This window comes from Lissotriton vulgaris, chromosome 5 (genome assembly GCF_964263255.1).
Source record: "Lissotriton vulgaris chromosome 5, aLisVul1.2, whole genome shotgun sequence".
Lineage (NCBI taxonomy): Eukaryota > Metazoa > Chordata > Amphibia > Caudata > Salamandridae > Lissotriton > Lissotriton vulgaris.
Genome location: NC_141693.1, coordinates 2,009,066,362 through 2,009,089,615, shown reverse-complemented (window position 1 = coordinate 2,009,089,615; position 23,254 = coordinate 2,009,066,362). Strand labels below are relative to the sequence as shown.

General features: G+C 47.0%; 1 protein-coding gene across 5 annotated transcripts in view; it reads left to right on the top strand.

The window, feature by feature from the left end:
- The window catches only part of FUBP3 (far upstream element binding protein 3), a 285,902-nt gene that overhangs the window by 162,302 nt on the left and 100,346 nt on the right, over positions 1–23,254 (top strand). The window lies entirely within an intron of this gene.

Here is a 23,254-nt window from a genome sequence, read left to right as displayed (position 1 = left end):
AGTGTGGCTGAAGGAGACATGATTGCTAGAGGTGAAGATAGGGTCGAGTGTGTGACCTGCGATGTGGGTGGGGGAAGTGACCAGTTGTTTAAGTCCGAGGTTGGCGAGGTTGTCCAAAAGGGTGGTGGAGTTGCGGTCGTTGTTCTTTTCAAGGTGAAAATTGAGGTCTCCCAGAAGGATGTAATCTTTGGAGGGGAGCGCCTGTGGAGTGATAAAGTCCGTGATGTCCTCACTAAATTGTGCGCGGGGTCCTGGAGGTCTGTAAAGGAGGGTGCCTCTGAGTGTGGTCTTGGGGTCGATGTGGATCAGGAAGTGAAGGTGTTCGGAGTTGGCGAGATTGACGTCAGAGCTGGTTGAGATGTTGATGGATTTCTTATGGACGATAGCGATTCCTCCTCCTGTGTGGCCGGTACGGTCCTTGCGTATGATCTTATAATCTTCTGGGATGGCAATGGTGATGTCTGGGGCGGAAGAGGCGTTCATCCATGTTTCTGTTAGGAAGGCGACGTCCGGAGAGATGGTGTCTAGTAGATTCCATAGGTCAATGGCGTATCTGTGGACCGATCGGGTGTTGAGCAAGATGCATTGTAGGTGGTTGGGGTCAGGAATCTGTGGTGTGGTCGTAGCGGAGGTGTAGTCGGTGCCGATGAATTTGCAGGAGTTGCATGAGAAAGGTCCATGGGTGTGTCCAGGAGCGGCTTGGACGCAGTTGGGGGAGCGGCCGGTGTTAAGGGCTAGGAGGGTGGAGGCATCGTAGGTAATGCGGGAGGGCTGGGCAATGCGGGGACCAGGGGGTATGGCGCTGGGCGCGGTCCAGGCGCGGACGGGCGTAGACGGGCTTACCTTTGGCGCACCTTCGGCGCGGCCGTAGCGCGTGGACGCTGCGCGTGGGGACATTTGCCATAAATGGATGTTGGAGGGGGCGGAGCGTGGGAGGGGCAGCAGCTGGGAGGCGGTAGCGGGGAGGAGGGGCGGGCCAGGGAACTGCAACAAACAAAATGGAGGGTGAAAGTGAAAGTGAGGCAGGGGCAGCAAATGGACCAGCAGGACGGTTTACAAACTTCTCAAATAACGAGCTGCCAAGCGAGCTAACACAGCGCTATACAGGGGAACACAATTAAAGAGCACAGCCACAATCTTACAGCTGTTGGTGATCACGCACAGCGCTAGTCAATGTCAGACGCTCGTAGGAAATAAACACAGCGTCAGCACATAAGTACAGCGCTAGTTAGTATTGGAAGCTTATGGGCAAACAAATACAGCGTAAGCACACAGGCACAGCGCTAGTCAATATCGGGCGCTTATGGGCTAAAAATACAGCGTAAGCACAAGAGCACACCGCTAGTCAATATCGGGCGCTTATGGGCTACAAATACAGCGTAAGCACAAGAGCACAGCGCTAGTCAATATCGGGCGCTTATGGGGAAAAAACACAGCGTCAGTCGCTTTCAGAGTCTTTCACTGCGCAAGTAACGATACGATATCCTATGGTCCTATCGCAAGTAACGATACGAGATCCTATGGTGTGGTATCTATGTATGCCACCCCCACTGCTCAAAGTAATCCAAGGTAACGAAAAAGTAATCTGAAAGTACTTACTGTAAAACCCAAACTGCATTTTAAAGTGATACAAACCTGTAACAATTGCAAATTCAACCACAACTGCAGCTCCTTGTACAGTCTTGCATTTGAGGGTGAATATTTCTTGCCTGTGCCAAGACCTACTTTGTTCTAAAATAAAACATAAGTATACCTTTTGTATACTTACCTAATAGGTCTGGATTCTTTTGGAGTGTGTGTAACCAGTCCTTGATTGGTTTAATATAATAAATGCTTAACACACCCTCCTGGATAAGCCTAACTGCTCGCACACACTACCGCAAAGAGAGTTGTTAGTATTACCTAATTTAGACTCTGCTATACCACTGGGGACTCCCTGTACTCTGTGCCAACTATACCTTACTTTGGTATGGTATATACATCTTCCTACACTTAAAAATGTAAATTTGTATGTTCGAGGCATGTGGGCTGCTGAATTCATATCTGTGCATAGATCGCCGCCTAGTGTTGGGTCCGGATGATTGTACATTGTTGTCCTGGAAGAGTCTTCGAAGTATCACAAGATGGGTGGCTCCTCCCCTGGACTACAGTGCGCATGGGCATCCTCTCCATCCTCAGATTGTTTTTTTCCGCCATTGGGTTCGGATGAATATTTGTTAACTCAAGTTCGGAATCGATAAAAAAAACTTTATATTTGGCCAAAAGGCCTTTAGTTATCGTCGGTATTGTCTTTGCGATCGGTGCCCAGTACTTGTTCCAGCTCTATCCTCGAGCCGAACGTCAAGAAGAGCCACATGGCTTTTCAGCACTAAAGGCCCGGTCGACGCCAGAGGCCTTATCGACGATCCATTATGGAACGGAGCCCGTTCAAGAGATGTCCCGTTTGCAACTCCAAGTATCCTCACATCGATGTCCACCTGGTGTGCAACAAGGGCCTGTCTCCGGATCACTATGAAGCCAGCTGTATGGCTTGTTCTCGGTTCCGCTCCAAGAAGACGATTCGCCTTCGACGCGCAGCGTGAAAGGAGGCCCAGCAGACGGCACCTGACCCGGTGAACATCTTCGATGCCAAGGAAGATGAGGGAGTAGAGCAGGAAGTTCAAGAGAACCGGTCTGATCCTGCATCGGAGATCGACTCCAGTTACGACGCAGATGTGGAAATGGTCGATAATGAAGACTTCATCGACGAGGTAGGAGACGACGATGAGGCCTTTGGGGCCATGGAAGATAGCTCGAGCGAGGAGCTAGGCCAAACCGTTGGTACGGGGGCCTAGACTAAAACACTCTGTAAGGCTCAGGTCGAGGGATCGCCACATGGCCTTACCCGAGATCAAATGCATAGTTCTGTAGCCTCGCCTCAAGGCCCGGCTACGGACATTTCCAACGAGCCATCGGTTGAACGATCGAAATCGAAACCAAAAGCATCGGTGTCTACAAAAGCATCGGTGTCTACAAAACCGAAAGCACCGGAAACTAAATTGAAACCGAAAGTACGTATTACTTTTGTCGGATCGAAGGCTTCTGAACCATCGGCACTGACGAAACAGAAGAGTGTTATCGACCCGGGGAGGTCGCTAAAGGGTGTGGAGCCGAAGGCCGGGGCACCGAAGAAAATGGTCAAGGACTTCGACCCGAAGAAGTCGGCGCCGAAGGCTGTAGACACAAACAAGGGACTTGAAACTCAGAACGTTCTCGATCCTAAACGTCGACTCGACAAGGCTAAGGCAGTAAAGTCCTCGAGTCCACGACTAGCAGTGGCTCTAAAGACCCCGTCGAGTCAACACAGCCGTCTGCCTCTTTTTCGAAGCAGGTGTCGGACTCGCTGCAACGCATTAAAGAGAAGGCTATTGCTGTCGGACCGAAGACCACTCCGCCCCCGAAGCCATTCAGTAAATCTCCGAAGTCGTCGGCACCGATTAAGTTCGCACTGCCGCCGACAATGGTACCTAAGGTGTTCGCCCCTAAGACGGGCGTCGAAGCGGCCAAAAGGGTGTCCATGGGGCCAAAGCCTACGACTATGGAAGGGGCCACCAAGCATCGACAGCCCCTGCAGGAAGATCAGTCGAGGCAACTAATCGACGCTGAGACTGATAGACTTTCCATTTTCAAGCGAAAGATCGCCCCAGAACAGCCTATGCAGTCATATAAAATTCCATTGAAGAAAAAGAGGGATTCTGCTAAGTCACCTCTTATTTATGAACCTCTACAACCATATGGACAAGACCCTGCTCCTATTTCACCCACACATTCAGATGTGGATGTAGGGGATGGTGACAATGAGGATTAGTTATCCTGTAGACACTGATCCAGAAGATCACACTGAACCCTGGACAGACGCTGTTGACCTAGGGGATCCACAAACTGCCCCGGACAGTCCTGTCTATGCTATTAAAACCTCACCTACAGAAGACACGGCTGCGTTTAATGCACTTATTGAGAGGGCAGCAAAAAAATCATGATGTCCAGCTCCATGCTGACCCTATTGAAGAGGACTTTTTGTTTGACACCTTCTCAACCTCAGAGAGAACTGTCAAGACTCTACCCATGCTAAAAGGTGTCCTGAAACACGCTGGAGACATCTTTAAGGAGACCGCAAGGGTAGTAAACCCCAGAATTTAATTGAAAAAAATGCAAACCATCACCTGTGGACTGTACGTATATCTAGGGACAGTTGCCGTTGGACTCTCTGGTTGTTTCCAATGCTCGTAAAAGAGCGAACTCGCAAACAACGGGTGATGCTCTTCCCCCTGGCAAGGAATCTAAAGTGCTAGAAGCATCAGGAAAAAGGGTGGCAGCTCAAGCGGCCAATGTCTGGCGAATCTCCAACACACAGGCACTCTAAGCCAGATATGACCGGGCTCATTATGATACACTCGAGACCCTGTTACAACACTTGCCAAATGAGTATAAGGAGGCAGCAGAGATGCTAATACAAGAAGGGAAACTTATATCAAACGCATCTATTAAGTGTGCGCTAGACGCAGCAGACACTGCAGCCAGGGCGATTAATACAAGTGTTATGTTACGAAGACACGCCTGGCTGAGAATCTTCGGCTTCAAGCCTGAGATACAAACCACCATACTCAATCAGCCAGTTAACCCTGATTACTTATTTGGCCCAGAAGTGGACACCACCTTAGAAAAAAATAAGGACACAGACTGCAAAGTCTATGGGGGCTCTACAGTCGCAGCAGTTCAGGTGTCGTTCTTTTCGTCGCTCCAACAATAGAGGAGCTTCCAGAGGCCAGGTGTCCCAGCAGACACAATACAGTAAAGGAGGCACGCAAACCACCTACAACAAGAACAGTAGGGGTGGCTATCGTGGAAACCGTACCAAGGGCAGAGGTTGTGGACACAACAACTCCCGATCCTCCGCCACTAACAAACAGTGACGTCTTGTCACTGCCACCCGACCATATCACACCAGTCGGGGGGAGACTACAACAGTTCCTGCCGGTCTGAAAATCCATCACTACAGACAGGTGGGTGAGGCAGCTTATCCAGTACGGTTATTGTCTGGAGTTAACATTCACTCCACCCAACATACCCTCAAGACACCGTCCTATGTCCGCAGAGCATTTACAGTTATTGCAGCAGGAGGTAGTCAGCATGCTGCAAAAAGGAGCTGTAGAGCTCGTGCCTGTGGAACCAAAAGGTACATTGGTGTACTCGCTGTACTTCTTGATCCCAAAAAAGGACGGGTCCCTCAGACCCATACTGGACCTCAGGCCCCTAAACCAGTACATACTATCAGAACACTTTCACATGCTCACATTACAGCAGGTTCTACCGTTATTTCATTGCAACACTAGATCTGAAGGATGCATATTTCCATATACCGCTACACCCGTCACACAGAAAATATCTCAGATTTACCATTCAGGATCAGCATTATCAGTTCAAGGTCCTCCCTTTTGGAGTGACGACAGCACCCAGGGTGTTTACCAAGTGTCTGGCGACAGTGGCTGCACACCTACGGAGACAGAACGTTCACGTCTACCCTTATCTGGACGACTGGCTTATCCAAGCAAAGTCGGCCCAGCAGTGTGCCACCCACATGTCCCACACCATTCACCTTCTTCACGATCTGGGGTTTTCACTGAATTATCCAAAGTCCCACCTTCAGCCCGCCCACGTACGGCAGTACTTGGGCGCGACAATAGACACTCTGGCAGCCAAAGCACAGCCAAATTCAGTGAGGATCAACAGCATGCAATTGCTGATAAGGAAATTCAAACCACAATACTCGCTTCCAGCATGAGCGTTCATGCATTTGATAGGCATGATGGCCTCCTGCATCTTCATAGTCCCGCACGTGAGACTACACATGCGTCTGCTTCAGGAGTGATTGGCACGTCAGTGGAATCAGGCTCACGGACAATTGAAAGACGTAGTGTTGGTGACCGGTCGCGCATACAACTCTCTGCATTGGTGGAACCCACAAAACCTTTGCAGGGGCCGACCGTTCCAAGAGCCTGTGCCACAGATTATACTGATGACGGACGCATCCCTCCAGGGATGGGGAGCTCATGTACTCCACTACACAGTGCAGGGACTATGGACAGCACAGCAGCAGAAGATGCACATCAACCTTCTGGAACTGATGGCTATCTTCATGGCAATTAAAGCATTCAAAGTACATTTGTGCAACAAGGTAGTGTTGATCCGGGCGGACAACATGACGGCCATGTACTACATACAGAAGCAGGGAGGTACACACTCTCCACAGTTGTCTCACCTGGCTCAGAGCATGTGGAAGTGAGCCATTCAGAGAAACCTCTTCCTCATGGCGGAACACCTCCCAGGCAAGGACAATCAGATGGCGGACCTGCTCAGCAGGCACAGCCACCAGATGCACGAGTGAGAGATACATGCATCAGTACTCCAACCGTACTTCCAGCAGTGGGGTCATCCAGAGATAGACCTGTTCGCCGCAAGGGAAAACGCAAAATGCCAAAGTTTTGCCGCCCGGTTCCCACACCCACAGTCTCAGGGAAATGTGATATGGATGAACTGGTCAGGCATATTTGCGTACGCTTTTTCCCCCAGCACCGCTAATACCGCTAGTTTGCGCAAACTGAAGCAACACTCGATGACTCTCATCCTGGTTGCTCCAACGTCGGCACACCAACCACGGTACACCACTTTTCTAGAATTCTCTGTGGTACCGCATCAAAGGCTGCACCTCAAGCCCAGGCTTTTGACGCAGAGCCATGGCGACATTCAGCATGCAGATCCGCAACTGCTCAACCTGGCGATCTGGCTCCTGAAGTCTTAGAATTTGGCTACCTCAATCTGCCTCCTGACTGTATGGATTTCATAAGGGAGGCAAGAAAGCCCACCACTAGAGCATGTTATGCGGCGAAATGGAAGCGGTTTGTCATTTATTGTGCCAACGACATTAATCCGCTAGATGCATCTACTCACAACATCTGTTATCTGTTACATCGATACAAATGCAATCTGGCCTATGCTTTAATTCGTATACATTTATCCGCAATAGCAGCTTATCTCCAAAACAGGCAGCATCTCTCACTTTTCAGAGTGCCTGCCATCAAAGCTTTTCTGGAGGGACTCAAACGAGTTATTCCTCCCCGACACCCACCAGCACCTGTATGGAACCTGAATGTGGTCCTTACCAGACTGATGGGACCACCTTTTGAGCCTCTACACTCATGCGAGATACAAATCTTGACGTGGAAAGTGACTTTCATAATAGCAATCACATTGCTACGGCGAGTTAGTGAACTTCAGGCACTAACTATCCAGGAGCCATTCATTCAGATTCACTCCAACAGGGTGGTACTACGCACTAACAATAAGTTTCTGCCTAAAGTGGTTTCACAGTTCCATATGAATCAAATTATAGAACTGCCAGTGTTCTTCCAGAATCCAGATTCAGTGGCAGAGAGAATGCTCCACACACTAGACGTCAAGAGAGCTCTAATGTACTACATAGATAGGTCAAAAGATTTTAGGAAGACAAAACAACTGTTTGTTGCCTTTTGTGTGTGTGTGTGTGTATGAAGCTTATATAGCGCATGACTTACCCTGGGGCATCTCCGCGCTTGCTTAGGTAACCCGTCCTGGTATTCCCCTGTGAGATAACCCTGGCAGGGTATCCACAAGGTGAAAGCCAGGCATCCCACCGCGAGGGGCCGATGTGGAGATTAAGCAAGCTATTGCCCAGAGTCGCAGAGTGTGAACCCGTGAGTTGAGAAGGCACCGGAGCGAGAATTATCGAGTCCGTTGAACCCTGGTCCAGGGCCGAACTCAAGCTCCGGGTCTGCCGCCTCTAACCCCTGAGCCACACTTTCACCACAACACAAAGGCAACCCCATTTCAAAAGCAGGTATAGCCAGGTGGATTGTTAAGTGCATACAGATTTGCTATCAAAAGGCTAAGCGCACATTAACGGTTCCCCCAAGAGCCCACTCAACACGAAAGTTGGGGGCATCCATGGCTTTCCTTGGAAACATTCCTTTAGAGGAAATCTGTAGAGCAGTCGCATGGTCTACCATACACACATTTTACAAAACACTACTGCGTAGATGTGCACTCCAAACAGCAGGCAGCTGTAGGGCAGGCTATTCTAAAAACACTTTTTCAGACTGCTGCAGCTGGCACGGGCAGCCGCCGCTAATAGAGGGACTGCTATATATTCTATGCACAGATATGAATTCAGCAGCCCACATGCCTCGAACCGAATATGCTACTTACCAGTATGCATCTGTTCTTGGCATGTAGGGCTGCTGACATTCATATCGCCCGCCCTCCTCCCCGGTGCCTGTAGCGGCTGTGGCACTCAGAATTACTCTTAGCATGGTCATCACTTACTGTACTACACTCCATCTCTGCCACAATGGCGAAAAACAATCTGAGGATGGAGAGGATGGCCATGCGCACTGTAGTCCAGGGGAGGAGCCACCTATCTCGTGATACTTCGAAGACTCTTCCAGGACAACAATGTGCAATCATCCGGACCCAACACTAGGCGGCGATCTATGCACAGATATGAATGTCAGCAGCCCTACATGCCAAGAACAGATGCATACTGGTAAGTAGCATATTCGTTATAAAGCTCTCACTACTCACCCTTGCGGGTCTCAAGGAGCTAGGGGCCCTCGTGGAAATTAAGTGAGCTATTGCCCAGTCACATGGTGCTGAGCTGAGCTGGCCGGGGATCGAACCGTGAACCCTGTGCTCCGAAGTCAGCTGCCCTGGCCGCTGCACCACACCTCTCCACTTAGTAATTATGGAAACTGTCCTCTGAGTTTTAACCAGTTTAAACGTTCTTATTTTTTTTATTTTACTAAAAACACCCTGCTTTAACTGAACTTGTGTTTTATCAGTTATATATTTAAAATGTTGCACTGGACCGTCATTTTTGTAATTTCATTTAATCAACATAAATAAAGCTTACTTACTAGTTCATTTTTGGTAGAACCATTTTGTTCACGGTCTCCCCACCCCTGATCTGGCTTCTCTATCCTGAGCACCCTATCTAAAGCTCCGTTTTTGTATCCGGGCAGCAAGCATCAAGGGAGTTGTGTTTTCTGAAGTTGCTGAGAATGTAATTTGCCAAAGAGACTCGTAGTGAAAGACTCAGAACTTCATTGTGAGACAGAGCATCAGTCCACTAGGATTTAGTAAAAATTGTAGTCCTCATCACCTGTTATTGGGGGGTGAAAGAGGGAAAGGAACCTTTTGTTTGTATAAAACCCTCACCAATAGTGGCATGCTTCAGCATCGGCTTCACCCTGATTCCTAAAGGTCAGGGTTTGGTCAACCATATTTCAGGTAGCTCTAAAGACGTTTTTGTAAAGGGGGGGCGTAACTTTAAAGATGAATTCCTCACCCACACCAAAGCAATCCTTTATTAGTGGGCTTGGTGGGAAAGTAAAATTAAAACTGAGGGTGGAAGGATATGATGGTCCTATGACACCAACCTGTTTGAGCCCTGTTCTACTGGCCTATATGAGGTCCTGGGCTTTCGTCAGGGTGGGTCACCAAAGGGTTCACTCCCCCATTGACTTGTCTGTGTGGCTTCTATGCTGCTAGTGGTGCGCATGCAGTTAGCTTGCATGTATTTTTCAAATCTTATACTTGCCGCTGCTAGGAATTACCCGTTGCAGGTGGGATGACTGTACCCACGGGAGCTTGAGAGAGCGGTCCTGTAATCCAACTTTCATCAAGGGTCCCAGCCATTCTTAATATCTATCGGGAGCTGAGCCGATCTTTTAAAGATTTTTTTTTTTAATGCCGAATTATTTTACCCTTCACAGGGGGAGTGATAGAATAACTCAAAACAGACAGCAACAGGAATGTATTTAAAAATATTTTACTTGAAGTAAAGTACAGACTTATCTGTTTGAAGCGAGACCAAATATCTTGGATTCACTTACCACTTAACATGTTGTGAGATGACCTCTGGGATGGGTGAGACTGTGCATACTTACCTTATCGCTTAAAGTTTGGGTATTCTCCTCTAAGGTGAGCGGGCTACTTAAGTGACAGTTTAAAGCCTTTTCATGCGTACTGTGCTTTGTGTTGCTATTGTAACGTTACACTGGGACACCCACTTGCACGACGAGGAATGATTCATGCATGTGAATCTATGAATAATGCATTCCTGGATGGCCAATTAGTCCTGAGTGATAGATGATAACGGGCGTGGCTCTCACTCCTAACTGGATGCATACTCCATAATCTCTTCGCCTTTGCATGCCTTATTACTTGAAACATGTCATGATTTGAGGCAGCTGAAGGGACTGGCTTTTTAGTATGAAATCTGAAATTCTGTTTCCTTTTGCATTACTATCTATTTTTATCCACCCCTCATTACCAATAGGTCTGGTTTCCAAAGCAGTGGGCATAGTTTCATGATTTTGAGTAATTCCAGTTTAGCACTTCTGTAACACCTTGTTAGTCGATGGGTAAAAATATGGTGATCCCAGTAAAACGAGAATCGAGGATCTTCTACTTAACGTGGAGTGCTGTGAAGTGCACATAGACCAGTTCCCTCATACAAACCCAATGCATTGCTTTTGTAGTCGTGTCAAATAGATCTTTGTTAATCAGCAATTTTGGCAATGTAGCTTCTGCATCTTGAGAGCCTACACAGGACATACAAGAATATGCTGCAAATTGTCTGGGTTTATTCAAGGTTTCATACAGAGCACCGCCATAACTAACCCTGCATATATTTGTCTTCCTGAGAGGCAGGTAACCTTCAGCCCTAAGTCGCTATAGCAGTAACTAAGCTTAGGCTTTTCGTGACAGTTTTCCCTTGATTTTAACATTCAAGGCTTTTGATTCCAACGGCTCTGAAGGGATTCCAACCCAGGTGACCTTTACAAATAGTAAGACTTGACCATAAGTAACAACTGCATTGGAGCTGGTGATACCAACCTGAACCTACAGAAAGTGGTTTGGCAGAAGGGAACATTATTTTCAGTTGCAATGGCCATCGCTTTAAACCACATGTGGATCAAGTTTGATTATATCCCAAGTACTTTCACAGATAGCCAGAGGTGCAAACTTTACACTTTTTATACTCTGAACAAGAGCTGTTAAAGCCTCCTCTCTCCAGAAGGAGGAAAACCAGTAGGGTTGTCAGATATTGGCTCTGATATTCTGTCATAATCAAGAGAAACAATGGCTGCAAACTTTTAGTCCTGGTACTTCATCAGAATATCTTTATTGGCAATCCTATACATTTGAGTAAACCATTGTTGCTTGTGGAGAGCCTAGAAGAATGAATTGGTATCAAAGTACATGTCCATATCACAGTAGGTGTGAAGAATCTAATATGTTCATATGTTAAGGAGCACCCTTTGAAATGTTTCGCAAGAATTATTTTTAAAATTTTAGACTGCATATATATGTGTAAGTAATGAGAAAGTTTAACCCGATGTGCTTGCAGTTTCGAAGTTAAATTGCACCTTGTGATTTTGAGGTTGCAGGAGCTTCTATGCGCTTGATGACTTGCACAGACACTTGCTGTAGGCTGCTTCCCCCTGTAGAACAAGAAGTGTGGACTAGGATAATATTTCACACGTTTTTTTATTCCAGGTTCCGAAGATAAGAACCTGAGAAGGATAGTAGTCTATGATTTCAACGATATACCTGTGATGCAGGACCAGTACTACAAGTAAACCATTCTTTAACGTAGGATCTTCATCAATAGTCTTGCGTTTATATAGAGTAGCAAGCTCAAAGTTACACTCCCGATCATACTTCCCAAAATCCCCCAAGCACTGGCCAAGTTCACCCCCCCTCGCACATTCCCCATACCCCCACCCTCCTCACCCCCCACCTTACGACTCCTGCGAATGTCTCAGATCCCACTGTAATCGATCACCCATCCGATCTCACTTCCCCACACCCCTCATGCACGGCCGAATATCACCCCCCATCACAAACACCCTATACCCCCACCCTCCTTACCCCCCATCCCCCACCTCACACGAGTCTCACAGAACCCACCCACACCGCACTGAGCATATCTCTCACGCCCCCCTACACGACCAACTCTCTCCCTCTCTCCCCCCCCACTCTCACTCCCCACTACACCACCCCACCAGCCAGACTCACGGAACACTCCACCTCCCTCAACCCAACACCCTACCCTCTAGCCCCCCCACTCTTAGCCCCCACCATCCTAATGTCACCCCTTCCTTCTCCAGCCTACACTCATCCCTCAACTCACCTGCGCCACCTTCCTCCAGCGCCATCACCTATGCTACTAACCTCCCCCTGTCCTCATCCACGCCATCCCCGCCCCTTGCTCACAAACTCTCTCATCCATCTACTATGGCCACAGAGCCTGTACCCCACCTTCTACGGCCACAGAGCCATGTACCATCGCGTGCACATCCCGCCCCACGCGTCCCACTGCCCACCCTTTTGCCCCACTCAATGACGCACCCACTGCTCTCACTCCCAATACCATCCCCAATCCTACTCTGGACATGATCATATCCACCCTCCTACAAGTCAAAGAAGATCTTCACTCCATCAAAGAACTTCTGTTCACATACCCCAGACACCCCCTACCCTTCACTTCTGCGCCCAATAAGTACACCACTCGCTCCTCAAACCTCTTCACTCATCACTCCCCACGCTGGCCCTCGATCCCCGACCGCAAGGGCACCGGCCGCCCCCGTCGCACCCTACACCCCCTCTGACCGAGACTTGCATTCTCTACTCCGCTCATATGGCCCAGGTCCCACAAAACTCCCACCCACTACACACCTTCCCATACCCACGATTATCACAAATCCCCTCAGGCCCCCCACACGGAGCAATAGAAGTTCCGTCACCTGTAATCTCAGAAAAGTACCCCTCGCCCTAGAACACTCACCCACTCTCTTCACCCCCAAACTAAAGTGTATCCTGCTGAACTGCAGATCGGCCCCCAGACACTCCGCCAGCAGCGCGGATCTTGTATCATCAATGGACCTCGATCTAGCCATTCTGACTGAAACGTGGCTAACTGAAGCCTCCACACCTATAATGGACATATTAGTCCCCCCCAACTATCACATTATTAGACTCGACAGAGATGGCAAGACGGGCGGGGTATCGCTTGCATCTACAGGAGCAACCTCGTCATCACTGAAGGTCCCTCCCCCCCTCTCCTCCTGCGAACTCATCTGCCTCGATATTACTAGCGAGTGCAAACCTGTGTGTTCCCTTCATGTTATCTACCACCCACCCAGGGACAACCTCACCTTCTCCCAACAAATCATGGACACGATATCCACCAACGCCGGTCGACAGATCAATCAAATATACTTGGGAGACTTCAACCTCCACTGGAACGACCAGAAAGACGCTGTGGTGAATAGTCTTAAGACTTTCCTCAACGCGCTTGACCTCACCCAAATCTGCAACCGTCCAACACATGTAAAAGGCTCTATCCTTGACCTTATCATCGCCAAAGAAGACTCTACCCAGCTGGAGGCAATCGAACCCTGTGATTGGTCAGACCACCACATCATCACCTTCTTCATCAACGAAAAGGTCAAACTTAACCCGGCTCAACCTGCCAAAACCAAGATCTGGAAGAGGGACATCAAGAATCTTAACCCAAACTCCTTGCCTGCCCACACAGGCAATCTCCTTCTTCCCCCGACGGGCGTCTCTGATGTGCATTCACTGACCGACCACTATCTAAACACTATGTCTACAATAATCAATGAAGCCGCACCCCTGCAAATGAAGAGAGTCGCCACCAAGAACTCGAACCCATGGTATGATGGTAGACTCAATGAGGACAGACGTGCTATGCGCATGGCAGAGCGCACGTGGAGATCTGACCCCTCAGCACGGCACCTTAGAGCGCTTAAGAGTAAGAGAAACGCTTACTTCAGAAAAATCAAACGATCAAAATCAGGCTTCTTTAGCCAACAGCTGGACCAAGCAAAAAACCGACCAAGAAAACTGTTCGAGCTAGTCAAAACCCAAACCAAGACGCAGCCTCCACAACCTAACAGCTCAGCAAAGGATATTCCAAGTTGCGAAGACTTCTCTGCTTTCTTCAAGCAAAAGACCGACAACATAAGGAATGATCTCATCAACGACGTAAGTCGATACTCCTGCTCCATAGGCATAACTAACACTCAACCTAAAAACAACGCTTCATGGACGTCCTTTGACACCTACACTGAAGAATCAATTCAGAAGCTGCTCGGCAACCTGAAACCCGCCAATCACCTCACAGACCCCCTACCTGCCAACGCTGTTAAAGCCCTCACCCCATGCTCCTCCCACTCTGGACTAAAATCATCAACTGTTCCTTGCAACAAGGAGTCATCCCAGACTCCCTCAAAATAGGGCAGGTCACGCCTATACTCAAGAAACCCACAGCCGACCCGGCCGACCTAAACAATTACCGACCTATCACCAATATCCCCACTCTGGCCAAATTGCTAGAAAAATGTGTACAACTCCAACTGACAAAACACATTGAGCAGTTTGACCTCCTCAACCCTCACCAATCAGGATTCAGAGCAAAACATAGCACGGAAACGGCTATGACACGCATAATTGATGACGCCCTCCAAATCCTTGATCACAACGAGTCCTGCCTCCTCATCCTCCTTGACCTCTCCTCCGCATTTGATACGGTCAAACACGAGAATCTACTGGACTTGTTAAACAACAGAATAGGCATATCTGGGACGGTTCTCAAATGGTTCACTTCCTTTCTGCATAACCGGTCTCAGAAGTTCAAGATCAACAATGCATTGTCCTCGCCTGTGCCCGTAACACTAGGCGTCCCACAAGGCTCCTCCCTATCGCCCACACTGTTCAACCTCGTCATGGAACCACTCACCACCTTGCTTCAAGCATCAAATGTACACTTCCATATGTACGCAGATGACACTCAGCTCTACCTCAAACTTCAATCCCCTGAAGACATCAAACTTCTGAATGCCACACTAAGAAACACTCAAGCATGGCTGGCCGACAATCACCTTAAACTAAATGCTCTGAAAACTGAGTTCCTTCTGATCTCACCTCCGGCGAAAAAGGCCATCACCCAAACCTGGCTCAATCATCTAACCGCACTAAATGTCCACCCCACCATCGTGGACTCGGCGAAATCCCTTGGCATCACACTTGACTCCAATCTCGACATGCAGCAGCATATTAGCAAAGCAACCAAGGGTGCCAACTTCCAAATCAACACGCTGAGAACTCAAACCCTTCCTACCACCCAAGGACTTCCGAACTGTTGTACAAGCCCTAGTCATTCCTCGCATAGACTACGGAATTGTGGCTCTCAGTGGGCTCCCCCTAACAACAACGGCGCCCCTACGAGCCTCCTTGAACGCGGCCGCAAGGCTCATCACTGGTTCAAGAAAACACTCGCACATATCCCCTGACCTAAAAGCCCTGAACTGGCTGCCGTTTGAAGCCAGAGTACAGCTGAAAATTGCCTGTATGACACATTCGGCCGTACACCACAAGGCACCCAACTACCTCACTCACAAACTGACTATATCAGGAGGCTCAAGTTCCAACAGAAGCACAAAGAATCTCCTCCTGAAACCTCGCAGATTCCGGAAGGAAAAAACATACAAACGCTCCTTCTCAGGAATGGCACCCAGGATCTGGAATGCACTCCCGCCAGAAACTAGGCTTATCCCCTCCTCTGAACTTTTCAAGAAAGAGTTAAAAGCCATCCTTATGGCTAAGTTCACCTGAACCCTTTGGCTACTGGATCAATGACAGTACAGGGCTCCTAGTCTACCGGCTACCTGATTGCTTATCTATATTAGACTCTTATACGACTGCTACTGGACTAAAATCATAGCACGGATGCCTTAATATTTGTTTCCAGATTGTTTACTAGGGATGTACACTGTGACCTGAGTGCCCTACTAGCTTGCAATCCATTCACTACTGCCTATTCCGTTATCAACTGTGTGTTTACTCACCCTCTGAGGTGCTATAATCTTACTCGAATCGTCATTGCACGGCTTCAATATTATTGCTTCTAGATTGTTATTAGTGTGCATACTCTTGTGCAAGTACTACCCTACTTTGCAACTCACTCCCTACCGTATATTACACTGTTTTCAAAAGTTTGTTTTCCTACCTACTGTTTCTGTAAAGCGCTCTGATATCTGCAAAGATCTTGTTCGCGCTATATAAAACTCTAAAAATAATAATAAAAAAAAATCCATGCAGCTGTTAGCTCTAAGGAACAAAAAACGATCTAAAATGAGAAAATTCAAATCTGTAGGAGGCTTAACATAGCTACCAATGAGGTTTGTGAGCGCAGCTTGGTCGACACTAGTCAACTTCTGCATTGTGATCAAGACAGTAGCGCCTTATGAAAGTGTGGCCCACCTCAGGGCGATGGATGTAGGTGGAGGGCACATCCCGCTCAGTCTGCAGTCAGCATGAACACAAAGTGTTGACTAATTTACAGATGGCCAATCTACTAATCTGAAAGAGGAATGTTTCTCATCCAGGCCATAGTGGGTGTGTTCCTTCCAGTGAAGTGCACTCTGTGTCTCCCCTGTTTCTTGCCAATTGATAACCTAAGGGAAAAAAAGGCCATAATCTAATGAGAAATGAAGTGGCCAGACCTTGGATTATTAAAGAATTGTAAAAGTGGTTGGTTGTCTCTCAATACAAAAGGACTCTTCTAGCATCCAAGAAGTGTAAAGAATGCTCTGCTGGAGAGAATGGGTTGGAAAAGAAAACTGGAAGGGTTATTGCTTGGTTTTTAAGGAACTTTGATACTACCTTCAGGAGGAAAAAAAAGTATGAGATCTCATCACCATCTTATTATTTTTTCTTGTTTACTGTTAACGGCACAGTAGCGGAGCGCTTGAATTTCACTAACTCTATAAGCTAAACTTGTTTCAATTACAAAAAGTCTTTCATGAATGGTGCTGTAATGAAGCCTTTTGAATTGGTTCAGAAGATGGACCTATTTATTTATTTGTTTATATAGAGCCAGAATGGACTCCTGGAGTAGTATCTCTGCGCTTCGGACCAGCAGTAGATATATACAGGTGCAGCAGAAGTCAGAAATCGAAAAGAGTAGTCTTAAGCAGTTTCCTAAAGCAAAGATGATTCGAACATTGCCTTAAATGTAGAGGAAGCTCATTCCAATACCGGGAGAGGGCTTTTCCCCAGTCTTGCTCTCCTAGCTCAGGGGACCTCCATCAGATGTTAGGAGCTGGAGCGGAGCAACCTTGAGGGTCGATAGGGGGTAGATTTTTCTGAAAGATAACTAGGGCCAAGGTTAAGGAGTGCCTTGTGGATGTTACAGCCGATTTTGAATGTTATTCGTTGGCGTATGGGGAGCCAAAGAAGTTGCAGAAGAAAAGGGCGAGAGGCTGTTCTGGAAGGCATGTTCAGAACCAGTTTTGCCATCGTGCTCAGGACCACCTGAAGTCTGCTGATTGAGATCTCATTAGCAGATATCAGTGGACCGTTACAGTAGTCCAGACGGCTTAATAGGAGTACCTGAGTAAGAGTCTTCCGAGTAGAGTCCGGAAGGAGAGGAAATACTCAACGCAGTAGGCCCAGAGTATGGACTCAGGTACCCACTGTCTGAGCTACGTGCTCCTTAAAAGTAAGGGCTTGATCCAGACTGACTCTAAAGTTCTTAACAGAAACTTGGGGTGCAGGGGGGGGGGCACCAAAGTTGGTCGGCCACCCCTCAGGTGACCACAATAGGTGAGCCTCTCCGAAGAGCAAGATCTCTATTTTCCCGACGTTACATTGGAGGAGATTACTTTTCATCCAATGTGAGATAGCTCTCATTCCAGAAGAGAAGGTCGTCTGTACAGAGGGAGTAAATTTGTTGAACGGGAAAAGCAGCTGTCATCTGCATATGATATTGGAATAAACCCATTGGTCCTTAGGACATTGGCCCGGGGAGCAACATAGATATTAAACAGGGTGGGCTTAGACATGAGCCCTGAGGTACTCCCTGGGATAGTTCCATTGGTGCCGAACGAAATGGTCCCAAGTTGACAGTCTGGGATCGGCCTGATAGAAAAATAGACATCCACTGAAAAGCGGAGTCTTTTAGTCTGATCTCCTTCATTCTCCTGAGCAATATTTGATTAGAGACCGTGTTAAATGCAGCCGATAGGTCCAATAGCACCAGAATTGTAGAATGGCCCTTATCTAGAGTCATTCTGATGTTATTGGTGACCACTAGCAGAGCTGATTCGGTGCTATGTTTGGGCCTAAAGCCTGACTGGGAGGGATCTAGACAGCCAGAAAGTTTGACATGGTTTGAAAGATGTTTATTGACATGACTCCTGTATCTTGCTCAGGAAAGGGAAGAGCGAAGTGGGACGGAGGTTAGTCAGATCAGTCATGGGGACCTTGGCATTCTTACAAATATGTGTAACCTGCGCAGCTTTCCATTCCAATGGAACATGACCCTCTTTTAATGAGATTGAAAAGATATTCAATCTGCAGCGATAGTTGAGGGGCCAGGATGGTGGTGATTCTAGCTGGAATCAAATCTCAGGGCGAACCCGATTTTTATTTTATGGATTAGTTATTAAATCTGCTATAGTTAGGAGGAAAGCTTTCAAGCAGCAGCGGAGTGTCTAAAGTCAGAGGAGTCAGACAATTGGCTTCCGGACAAAAAAAAATTCATGAATTTGCTTTATTTTTTGCGAGTAATAGTGCGCGATATCGTTACACAATGTTTGTGTAGGTGCTTCAAGGTTCTCACAGGCCTTTGGTTTCGAGTTTGATCAAAATCCATTTGTGCTCTGAAGTAGGAGGTGGCGTCCTTACTAGAGTGCAAGATTATGTCAGGCCTTCTTAAAAAAAAAAAAAAAAGATATATATGGGCTAAAGAATTTATTCTGAAGGGAAAATGCTCACTTTGTCTCAAAGAATCGAAAGAATTCACCTGCCTTTGCGTGAGTCTTCGAACAGGAGGATACATTGCAAGCATCAGATTTGAGAGGAATTGTGAAAAGACTCATGTTTTGGTCTTTCAGTTTCCATTTAAAAGAAAAATATATTTGCACTGCAGCATCTTTGCTTAGCGCAACTGTAGTTTCATCTAACAGACACCTCCTTAAAAGAGCATGCCAAAACCTGTCTGTGAACGGGTTCTTGTCTCTGCAAGCAAAAATCACATATGAACATACAAATACTGAGGGAGGTCAGGCTTTCAATTAAAGATTTCTTGCTGCTCGTCTCAAACCAAGTACAAAAAACAAGCCAGATCAAAGAAGCCAAATCTGGAAGCTTTTCTACTTTGGCACGTGGTGTTGTAGATATTTTGACAGAGCATGTGCTAGGACTACAGGACACAATGGCAGTGGCCTTGAGCAGGAATCAAGCAAACTGCCACAAGACCGCGTTAGTTAGTATTCCAGCTGTAAGTCTTTCCACCTTCGGATCTCTTTGGCATTTGGAGTTCTCTAAAATGGCAAAATTATCCAACCAGGTTAAAATTATGGGGAAGCTATTTTGATTAGTCGGTCAGGGATATTTGCATCTCCTCGCCCTCCTTCCACACACATGCATACGCGGATCCCCCTGCTTAGAGTTCTACAAAAGTTGAAAAATGAGCGGAGGTATGCTCTAAGTAGTCACACCAGTGTGGACCAACCCGTTTTGCTACTCGGAGCTGTGGGTTTTATCAATAGCATCACCGGTTCACTTCAAATCTGACCCATATGTTTTCTCCAAGAATATGTGTCAGATTTTACATCGCATTGCAGTCTCGCTGCACCTAGACTGCCTGGCTGCTGCAGGCCTTGAGTTCAGCTCACTAAATATTTAATCAGCTGCAAAAAAAAGCTTCAGGCGGCTAGACCGTCTTCCTCTGTGAAAATGTATTGTTTAAAATGGAAACTATTTTATCTTTCGGCCTCATCTCAAAATAGCGATCCTCTGCGGTGTGTCCATATGAAGTACTGCCTTGCTGTCAACACCTGTCTAACTCTAGCCCAAGATTATTTGATTAGGGTGCATATAATCACTATGTCCTGATTCATCAGAACTCTCAACTCTCCTTCCTTATTCTGGACTGGTGGTGAAGGAATTGAAAACATTTTTTGCTCTTAAATTCTATCATTTAGCAACAAGTCCTCCAAGATGAGAGCTCAATATGGTTCTGGGAGTACCTCTAAAAGAGCCTTTCGAACCTATACATTGAGCATCTCTGCAGTTGCTGTCAAGAAAAGCAGCCGCCTTGTTAGCGTTTCACTGATGCAGCTTGTCAATGTTGCTACGGTCTTTTTCAATAAAGCCAACCTATTAAAAGTTTGACACAGTGATTTTCTCTATAAATTCTAAACTAATTACTTCAGTACCATCATCAATCTATATAAAGCAAAAGATTAATAATGTTTTTCAGTGATATGTCTTCATTGTTTAGACTTTAAACATTGTTTAAAATTCTTCATTGATAAGACAAGACTCAAGTTTGATCAAGTGTTTGTTTCATATAGGAAGACTGACAAATTATGCTGTTTGTCAAAACAATTAAACAGGGGGTGGTGATGGACAGAGTTTCTGAATTAAGCAGAATACTCTCACCCAGTCAAAGGATCAGGGCTTAATCCAACACCGTTTTTTAGCTCACTGCACCATCCCAGCTCAGAACCTGGCTATATGCAAATTAGTCTGTCCCTGGCCCTGTTTAATTGTTTTGTCCACCATAAGCGTGGAAGGGTATACTCAGACGTGAGTCCTTTGCTCATTGCACCATCAGGATTCAAGCAAGCCGAGCTGAAGACGGCTGAAATGCCAGAAACCGGTCCCCGGAAGCTTGTTTCCTTCCCAGTGAAAGAATTGGCTTGGTAGTTTGGTTTGCCCTGTTCCCATGATACACTGGGCCAGGGACATACTAATTTGCATATAGCCAGGTTCTGAGCTGGGATGGTGCAGTGAGCTAAACGGTGTTGGATTAAGCCCTGATCTCTTGACTGGGTGAGAGTATTCTGCTTAATTCAGAAACTTTGTCCATCACCACCCCCTGTTTAATTAGTTTGTCAAAACCAGGCATAGCACACTGGATCACAGCCTGGGTTTAACCTGCCATGCCAAAGCTGAGTTCCACCTCAGACAGAGGAGCGACGCCTTCAATTAATGGCGTGACTGCCACCTCTGCACTATTAGCTGGCGTGTTTTTACTAGACATAGGCAAAGCGGCAACATAGTCTTTAACCCACACCTTTACTATTCAACCTTAAACCGCAGTGGGACAGGCACTGCGACATAACTTTTTTCATTAAAGTATGCATCATTTACGCCGTTGCATTATACCTAATACAATGTGCCTTTTTAAAATCTTCACGTATTTGAATGGGTGAACTATTCAGTGCTGTAAAAGGAACCATTTACTTGGCCCACTCAATCTGTTTTGAGGCCACCATTAACCTCATGATAAAAGCTACCCAAATTTGACAGTTCGTGCCACTGAGGAGGGTTGGAACTGTGACCTGATTGGCTGGACTTTGGGTCATAGAATAAAGTTAATTGGCTGCTTAGTCTATGGTGGTTGTAAACTTTTTTTTTTCTTCAATGTCAGCTGTTGTTGCAATACTGCTCTGTTTACACTCACTACCAGTGTACCAAGCCTGATGTCTAGGAATAATTGAAGCATGCAAGTCTATGAATGATTCAGTGGTGGAGAACTTTTGTTATGTTATGCTTTTATATATGGTACACTTATCACCCGGGAGGGTATTCTAGTGCCAAGGAAGGCTAAACTACCCTAACGAGAGCTACTAGGGGAGGCAGGTTTTCAGTTTCTTGAGGAAATCTATGATGGAACTCCTTGCTCCAATATGGAAGGGGAGGAGGGCCTTCCAGGCTTCATGGACCAGGGAGAAAAAGGCACAGCCACCAGCCTTGCAGATTTAGGAGATGTGGGCAAGGAGCAGGTTAGCAGATGGAGGTGTGTGGTTGGTGTGTGGAACTGGATGCAGCTGTTATGTGGTGGGCTGAGATTTTGTAGTGCCTTGTAGATGTGTGTGCGCGCACGGAGCTTGAAAATGGTGCAGTTGTGAATTGGGAGCCTGTGGAGGTTGCTTGGATATGTGCAAGCGAAATGGCAGTTTGAGAGTTTGTCTGGCTACTGCGCTCTGTCGTGTGTGCTTGGAATCTCCTGGTGAGTGGAGAAATGTTGCTGTAATCCAGTCTGCTGGTGATCAAGGCTTGTGTGACAGATCTTCAGGTGTCCCGCAGGGGCCATCTGTAGACTTTCTTGAGGAGCTTGCGGGTATGTCAGTAACTGTTGTTCTAGTTGAACATAGAGACATGCTGGGTAGACTTCCTTCTATGGATTCATACAGGATTTGGCCCCTTGCCTAATGTGAAGTTTTTATTCTGAAAAGGTCTACTGAGCCTAGCTGATCTATCTGCAGTAAGCACTTGACATGTATAAACTTTAATACAACATCAACAGTAACCAAGACAAACTCAAGCAGTGCTTGTCCTGTAAAGTGAAGTGCAACTTGAATCAGTTTGGTGAATGTAGTGCATATCTCTTGCTATGTTATACCTGCTAATTTTTGCCATTCCATTACAAAACAGATTCTATTTGTCTAGCTTTTCACCAGTGCTGCTCACACGAGCTCCTCATCCTTCGAATTCTGTTGGGTCCTACTTTGCTTTTTTTATCCTGGAAGATTTCAAATGTGTATAAGTGGGTGCTTTACACCTGACTCTATATTGTAGAACTAGCCTGTGGTATTTCTTATGCACACCTTCGGTACTTTTAATAGTTGTGCTCTGGCATGTCTTTTTTTATAAACCAAATGACTGCAGCACCCAGCCAGACTGCTTGTTGCTTTTCGTGCTGTAGCTCGTAAGAGATGTAATTACGTTAAAAATGTATGAGCAGTTTCTAAAGAAGCCCTTGCCAATGGTGGTACATTAAAAGTGCTGTGTTGACACTAAAATATTCTCCATCGTCTTAACCCGTTCGATGTTGATGACGGAACCGCTCCGTCATCAGCTGCGGTTGGGCTGTGCTGATGACGGAGCGGTTCCGTCATGGCCCTGCTGTCGCGCCTGCGCGGCGCTGATTTCGCGCCTGCGCGGCGTGTTCTATTGAGCGGGCGGGGCCATGGCGGAACCGCTCCGTCACAAGCACAGCCCAACCGCGGCTGGTGACGGAGCGGTTCTGTCACCAGCATGCGGCCGCCCGCCCTCTTAGCGCTACGGCGGAATA